Source organism: Copadichromis virginalis, linkage group LG9, assembly GCF_057382275.1.
Source record: "Copadichromis virginalis isolate Kocher_CV1m ecotype Utaka linkage group LG9, C_Virginalis_male_GT1.1, whole genome shotgun sequence".
In the NCBI taxonomy this organism is placed as follows: Eukaryota; Metazoa; Chordata; class Actinopteri; order Cichliformes; family Cichlidae; genus Copadichromis; species Copadichromis virginalis.
In genome coordinates, this window is record NC_140626.1 from 32,938,645 (window position 1) to 32,946,733 (window position 8,089).

At 42.0% G+C, this 8,089-nt stretch overlaps 1 pseudogene across 1 annotated transcript; it reads left to right on the forward strand.

Moving 5' to 3' along the window:
- The first annotated feature begins 3,128 nt into the window (after nt 1-3,128).
- Nucleotides 3,129-7,869, forward strand: LOC146702319 (uncharacterized; annotated as a pseudogene). Its single transcript, XR_014922293.1, has 3 exons — nt 3,129-3,702; nt 6,318-6,393; nt 6,602-7,869. The product of XR_014922293.1 is annotated as an uncharacterized LOC146702319 (transcript).
- The last annotated feature ends 220 nt before the right edge of the window (nt 7,870-8,089 follow it).

Here is an 8,089-nt window from a genome sequence, read left to right on the forward strand (position 1 = left end):
CACTAGGTGCGGTGACTCCCAAGCTAGGCGAGTGGCTCCAGCAGATCCCGGGAATAAGGCTGAGGGTCGCAGATGCCAACAGACTTAATAAACTGATCCGTAAGGCCAGCAATGTTGTGGGGATGGAGCTGGACTCCCTCAAGGTGGTGTCGGAGAGCAGTGGCGTGTCTAGAAAATTTTTGTTGGGGGGGCCAGGTAGGGGCACAGATTTGGAGAAGGGTGGCAGATGTAATTGGCAGATAATGTTAAAAACAATTCTACCAACCGTTCACCATAATTCAATAATCCTATAAACCTAATAACCGAATGCACTTTTAACTCTTATTAGAATGAGATTTTAACCACTACGGTGCAAAGTTTTTAGATACTGCGTTGATAAAGTACAAGAGATACAATCAGTGCTTTGTCAGTGTTTACTCAGCATTCAAGGACAGCAGTATTTGCATAGTATTTTTACTGACATGTAGTGCACATATGTTTTGGGCAAAAACATTTTTGAATATTAAAATACGAACATTTGTAACAAACAATTGAAAAATTAGCCAATGCAAAACTTTATCTGCCTGTTAAAAAAAGAAGATAATCTTCTCACAAACTGGTGTTTGATTTTGAAACAGGAAAAAAGTGGAGAAACAACTGAAAAGACTAACATTTGAATAAAACCTGAAAGCAAGTAAATACTTTCTGTGCTGCCTTATGGTAAACTTTGGTAATATTGATCAAGAACAACACTGGCTGATGATAAAATACAGTCAGCTGGCATGGTGACACTGCCAGTATTAACCTGCAGGGCTGGACTGGGACAGAAAATCGGGCATTTTCACTACAGACCGGCCCCCCAGGTAGTAAAGCCATAAAGACTTTGACTGAAAACAAACGCTGTGGTGACAGTGATGTACAGTCTTGTTGGTATATGTATGATTTCTATACATTTTACGTCAGATAAAAACTTTGGTTGTAAGATTTAGATAATTATTTAATAAAAGCTAGATATTTTAAATGAGAATAAGAAAGAAAAGTATTTCTTTGTGCCCACCTTTCCCTGTTAATGCCCTACCTGGCCCCCTGGCAACACTTTGCTAGATCCGCCCCTGCACAGTTACCAGCTGTCAGCTACATAAAAAAGGATCCTGGTGTTATTTGTCTCTCAGAAACAGTTCATAACTTCAACTCATTCATGTCACCTAAAAGGTAAACCTGTTTCTCCATCACCTGTTCAGCTCTGATGATCCAGTAAGGACATCTCCTGGTTTCATCTTCATGTTTCCCTCTCACCACATATCCAAACCAACATCATGACCAGCAGCTTTACAGCTGTGGCTCCAGCAAACATCAGCTGATACTAGAAATTAATATTAAATACATTCTAACAACAGCTGATCAAGCTTAAACGTGCTGCTGTTGTTTAGCGCAACATCTGCTGGTTTCCTCTTTCTGGCGCAAAGTGAGCGATAAACAAGAGAGAAAAGCTGATCAGCTGATCATTGATCAGTTTCATGATTGAAGTAGCAACAGGAGAGGGAGGGGGGGAGAATGAAAGAAGAGGCAGCTGTGCAGCATAACGACAGAATAAATCCAGCTTTGTGTCTTTTTCCATTCTAGCTGAAGTTCGGGACAAACTGCGTCTCTTCTCAGCTCAATACGAAACGTGTAATATTTTCTCTGAATGAGGGACCATTCCATTTTTTTAAGGAGCCGTTGGCAACTCTACTAACTAACCTTATGAATAAAATAAAGTTCACTATCAGTAACATCATAGCACCACCCAGCTGTATAAAAACTCCGTCAAGCTGGCTAGAACGCAGTATGAGTTATTGCAACTGACAGTAAAAAGTCAGCAACATGAAAATAAACTCCACCTAAACTTAGTTTATATCTGACCCAGATAGACTGCAGGTCATAACTTCTTACCTGAAGTTCAGTTCACCTGACACTCGGACTGGTGGCCGCCTCGGGTCTCTCCTCCTGCCTCCCCTTCCCTCATCCACCTGTTGCCTCTGTGGAAGCCCCGCCATAGCCACCACCAAACAACGGAGTTATTTCTACACATCGACCTGCATCTGGCCAATCCACCACCTCTCATTGTTCATGCCGTTACAAAAAAAATAAAAAATAAGTCACCGGGCACATGCCCGGTATGCCCGATGGCCAGTCCAGCTATGTTAACCTGCAACCAAATCTGCAGCTCCATACAGCAATGTTACGACTTAGATTATATCGTATAACTCATAACTCTTATGTTAGCTGCCCTCAGTAGCATACTGTCTGAAATATTCCACGGCTGCAATAATTCTTTAAGTGTTATTTTTTCCTTGGTATTCTAATTTCACCGAAGTTTACTAAACTCAACAAACTTAATATTACTTACCGGGACATTTATTCTGTCCTCATTTTCTTTCACCGAAGAATAGTTTCCTGCGGTGCCGTCTTTCTGCTTGGCTCTCCTACCTTTGCTAACGTGATGCACATAGCGCAGAAGCCGATGCTGCATTCACTTACACTCGGATATCTGAGCTTCACCGTGAAAACATAATCGGACATTTGATATTTGATTGAATTGTATTGTTTTGCCTTTGGGGTGGCACCTGGGGTGGCCAGTCTGGTTGGGGGGGTGGCCTGTGCCCCCCCAGGCCACCCCGCTGGACACGCCATTGTCGGAGAGGCGGATGCTGTCCAAGATAAAGACAATGTTGGATAACACCTCCCACCCACTCCATGACATGTTGGTCAGTCACAGGAGCTCGTTCAGTGAGAGACTGAGATTACCGAAAAGCACCACTGAACGACACAGGAAATCATTCCTGCCTGTGGCCATCTCCCTGTACAATGCATCCACTTAACACACTGTTTGCTGCTACAACTACACATGTTTCTTTTCCAAATATTTATTTATAAGTGACTTATGTATGTATGTATGTATATATATGTATATATTGTACTATTCTTAGTTAGCATATTGTCTGTCTTGTCTTAATGTTGGTTTATAATGGAGCAAAAAATTTCTCCTTCATTTCTGTCAAACAAAGCTGTATCATCATCATAGTGTCATGGTTGCTAGGCAACCTGAACGGCCCGACGAAGGCTAGACCGTCCCATTTCACAAGCCTCTCACTTCCGCGCACCGTACGTAGTACACGTAGTGCGCGTATTTCAAGCGTACGGTCTCTTAATTGGGATACAGCCATTGATACGGAGAGACTAGTGTAAGGCTGTTCCAATTCTCAGCACCGCTCTTCTCTTTTCCTGTGTCCTTAGCAATTCTCCTTCCCATGATGACGTTTTCAACGAGGCCCAGGAAAAGAACCGAGGAAAAGGAAAGAGGAGGTACTTTTGGAAAACACCCCACCTACTCACGATGTGTAGCGCAGTCACGTGACCACACAGTAACAAACCACAGCAGAGTCGGAAGAGTGGGGCGGAGCAAATGTGTGCAGGACGGGAGTCGAGCAGAGAGAGCTGCTTTGTCATGAAACGGGAGTAAAATAGTGAACTTAGAGGAGAGAAACAAACTAAAGTATCGATCATAAACCACTACCAACGTTTGGATCGATATCTGCATCGATCTGCCCACCCTTGTCTCCTGGATCGTAGCTGCGATCAGCGTGAACCACGTGGGTCTCTGCTCCCTGATCTGTTTCCTGTGTTTGGAAAGAGTTGCAGCTTCATCGCGGAGTTTCTCTCGGTTTGTGGGCTCATCTAAAGGTAAGCACCGAGCTAACTTTACTGTGAGTTCAGTTCATGTTGAGTTTAGCTCCTGAATGAGGTCTTCTGCTGCTCTCCTCGGTGTCTGTTCACAGTTTATTGTGAACACGTTGAGAGAAGAGTGAGAGAGTGTTTGGAGAAAAACACCAACTAATCATTAGCTCAGCATGCTGGGAGAAGTTGGAGCAGAAAAGTCTTTTCATTGTCCCTGCAGCTGTTTTTCTGCCTGCACCAAACCTCTACAGCCTCATTTCTATTTGAAGTGATAACAGGAAGTCAGAGCGATCTGCTGCAGTATCAGGGTCACTATAACTTTATTGTCCAGCTGTATGGGCTCAAAATGTGGTCATAAATATTTTGTACTTGTAAAAAAGATTTGTATGTGTAAAAAAGATTTGTGTGTGGACTTAGGGAAAAAAAAACCTCCAAGTTACAAGTACGGATTTTGACCCTATTTTTCTTCCTTTCATCTGATTGGTCAATGTCATGTCAATCACAAATGTAACAATCCAATCAGAGAACAGATGGGTTTGGCTGTCGGAGGGGCGCTGTTTTGAACTGCAGGTCCTTGAAGGGTGATACAGTTTGAAGCTGGAGGATCGCTATATAAATATCCGATAGCAGCTAGGTCCCCTAACTTTCAGTAGCTGTTGAAAGGAAAAAGTTGTGGTATGTCAGTGGTTAGAAATACCATTATTACTTTAGGATTAGTTTAACACAAAGTCAGGGCTGACCCAGGACCATTGCTGCTCACATCGGACGCAGGATGTGCTGCTAATGCTAACTGCTAACTAAAAGCAAAGGATCCAGAATTTGTTGCTGGCTGCTGGGCTCTGTGGGTTTTTGCAGCAGCTCTACCTGTACTAGATGCACCTGCTCCTTGTCTTTTCTATCTCTGACTTTATGTCCTCTACAAGAGTTTGTTTTTTTTGCTAGTTCTTCAAATGTTCAATAAAAACATGTATGCTAATTCATAACGAAGAAAGCTTTGTAATGAAGACTGTCATTTCCAAAACACTGCCCGCCCCCAACCCGCAGTCCGCAGCGCTGTTGAAAAGGCTGTGGAAGTCCCTGTATTAAACACGTAGACCTGTGACACAAAAAAATCACCAAACTCGGACGACCACAGACTGTTTTCCTTCGTGGTGATGAAGGAAAACGCTGGGTTGGCATGTAAAAGGTCATTTATTCCCTTCAAAGACCTGCAGTTCAAAAAAAGCGCCCCTCGACAGCCAAACCCATCTGCTCTCTGATTGGATTGTTACATTTGTGATTGACATGACATTGACCAATCAGATGAAAGGAAGAAAAATAGGGTCAAAATCCGTACTTGTAACTTGCAGGGGTTTTTTTTCTAAGTCCACACACAAATCTTTTTTACGCACACACAAATCTTTTTTACACACACAAATCTTTTTTACAAGTACAAAATATTTATGACCACATTTTGAGCCCATACAGCTGCTGTGGATGAACACATGAGAGGACGTGAACTCCTACAAAGTCTCATTTTAATGAGTGTGGCTGCTGTAAAGTGATGCACAGGAAGATGTTAACAAAAACTAATGAAACAAAGATGAAAGTTCATATTTGAAAGCGCTGTGAATTAAAATATAATGTGGTGGTTAATGTGCAGCTCTTGGTGAGTTGGGAGAAGAAGAATGTTTTTAATCCTGTTGGGTATTGTTAGGATTTAAATATATATATTCTTAGCTGTGAACCAGAGCTGGTCATTATTCTAACTCACCCTGGTGTGTGATGCTTTGCAGCTTCCTCACAGAAGCTGATGTCACAGGATGTCACAGCATCTCTATAATAATCCAAATTGTTGTTAACAATCCTGAAAACCTGCCAGTCGGTGCAGTCCAGACACACCTGCAGATTCTCCACAGCCTCATCAGTCCACTGCTTCAGTGTCTTCACAAAAGCTTAAGACAGTTTCAGTTTGTGCCTGTTTGCAGGGATCAAGTGAACCATGACATGGTCTGAGAATCTTGATGTAGTGTCAGATGATGACCCTCTTACTATCAGCTCACCTTCTGTTTTGTAGAGTATTTTTCTTTTCCTTTTTTAAAATAAAATCTATGAGGTTCAAATGAAGCACCAAACTTCTTTTACTCAATCAGTGGAGGTTCATTAGTGCATTTTCTCACCACTGTTTTTAACTAGAGGCTGTTACGAAATAAATATATATCCTTAGTCCTTATTTTCTGATTATATTGTTTTTTGTGCTTTGTAATAAAGTCTGTGAGAAAGAACGAGGTTAGAGGGTGACAGGTTGCCTAGCAACAGAGGCTTCAGTAAGGGGACATTAAGAAACAAGAAGTATAGAGCTGCTGCACCATATTAATAAAACACAGGAAACTAGATGGAAAAAGCGTGTGTTAGTGTGACAGGCCTCCGTTTCCGGAAATGTAAAATGAATATCTTTTTTTTTTTTTTTAGCTTGACTACTCTGAGTCCAGTCTTTCTCTGTCGCCAAAAGAATTCAAAAGAACGGAATTTAATAAGGCTGACACACTGACTGAAGACATTTAGTTTGAGTGGATTTGAGCTTTCCATCTCAGCTTCTTTTGATCAAGGATGAAATACATATAAATATATTTTTGTTCCAGCTGATCATCAGGAGGAGACGAGCCATTTAGACTCAGCTCAGCCACTACAGAGGAAACAATGACTTCAACCCAAAAGGTGAGCAAGAATATCTCTGTTATTGAACCTGTGTGCAGGTTACAACTCTCATTGTAGCTCATAATTGTAATGTCATACTATCACTAGAAGGTGGTGGTAACACACCTACAATGTGATTGTTGACATCTTTGATTCCACTAATGGAGTTTCAGTTTGTTCCACGACTGCATTTCACTCACTGCCTCTGTTTGTATCTCTGTCACTGCAGGACCAACACGGAGCGAGAAGTCAGCGCTCTCAGGAGGCCGACAAACCTCACAGAAGAAAGGGGCAGAAAAAATACAGCTGTGACGAGTGTGGGAAATCTTTCACCCACGCTGGAAGCTTAAAAACACACCAACTCATCCACAGTGGCGTTAAAGCATACATCTGTGACTTGTGTGGAAAATCTTTTACCTGGGCTGGAAGCTTAAAAACACACCAACTCATCCACAGTGGCGTTAAAGCATACATCTGTGACTTGTGTGGAAAATCTTTTACCTGGGCTGGAAGCTTAAAAACACACCAACTCATCCACAGTGGCGTTAAAGCATACATCTGTGACTTGTGTGGAAAATCTTTTACCCAGGCTGGAAGCTTAAAAACACACCAACTCATCCACAGTGGCGTTAAAGCTTACACCTGTGACTTGTGTGGAAAATCTTTTACCCAGGCTGGACGTTTAAAAAGACACCAAGTCATCCACAGTGGAGTTAAAGCATACACCTGTGACTTGTGTGGAAAATCTTTTACCCAGGCTGGAAGCTTAAAAAGACACCAACTCATCCACAGTGGAGTTAAAGCATACACCTGTGACTTGTGTGGAAAATCTTTTACCTCGGCTGGAAGCTTAAAAAGACACCAACTCATCCACAGTGGAGTTAAAGCATACACCTGTGACTTTTGTGGAAAATCTTTTACCCAGGCTGTTAACTTACAGACACACCGACTCATCCACAGTGGCTTTAAAGCATACACCTGTGACTTGTGTGGAAAGTCTTTTACCCAGGCTGTTAGTTTAAAAAGACACCAACTCATCCACAGTGGAATTAAAGCATACACCTGTGACTTGTGTGGAAAATCTTTTACCCTGGCTGGAAGCTTACGATCACACCAACTCATCCACAGTGGAGTTAAAGCATACCGCTGTGATCAGTGTGGCAGAGCTTTTACCCACAGTGGCCTCTTACAGCGTCATCAAGTTATCCACTCTGGATTTAAGGCGTACAGCTGCCACATATGTGGAAAAACCTTCCACTTGCTAGGCAGCCTAAATATTCACCTCCGCATTCACACTGGAAATGACGTTTACTGCTGTGATCAGTGTGGGAAACCGTTTGTGAGATATAAAGACTTAGAACGCCACATGTTTACCCACACTGTGGGGAGACCTTATAAATGTGACCTGTGTGAGAAGACTTTTAAAGCGCCACGTTACCTTAAAATCCACCAACAGATCCACACCAGAAAGAAACTCTGCAAGTGCAGTTACTGTGAGGTATGTATGTATATTGTTATCTTCTTATTTAAGACTGACTGTTTGGACCAACTCTTCTCATTAAATTGTGTTCGCATGTTAATAATTCTACTGGACTCAATGGCATCTACTGGAATTTTGAAAATGTCAGTAAAGAACATAATAAGTCATCAAACTAAAAACCATGATTACTGTAACTTTGCATCCATATTTGAGGATTTGCAGTTGCACTTTCATTCA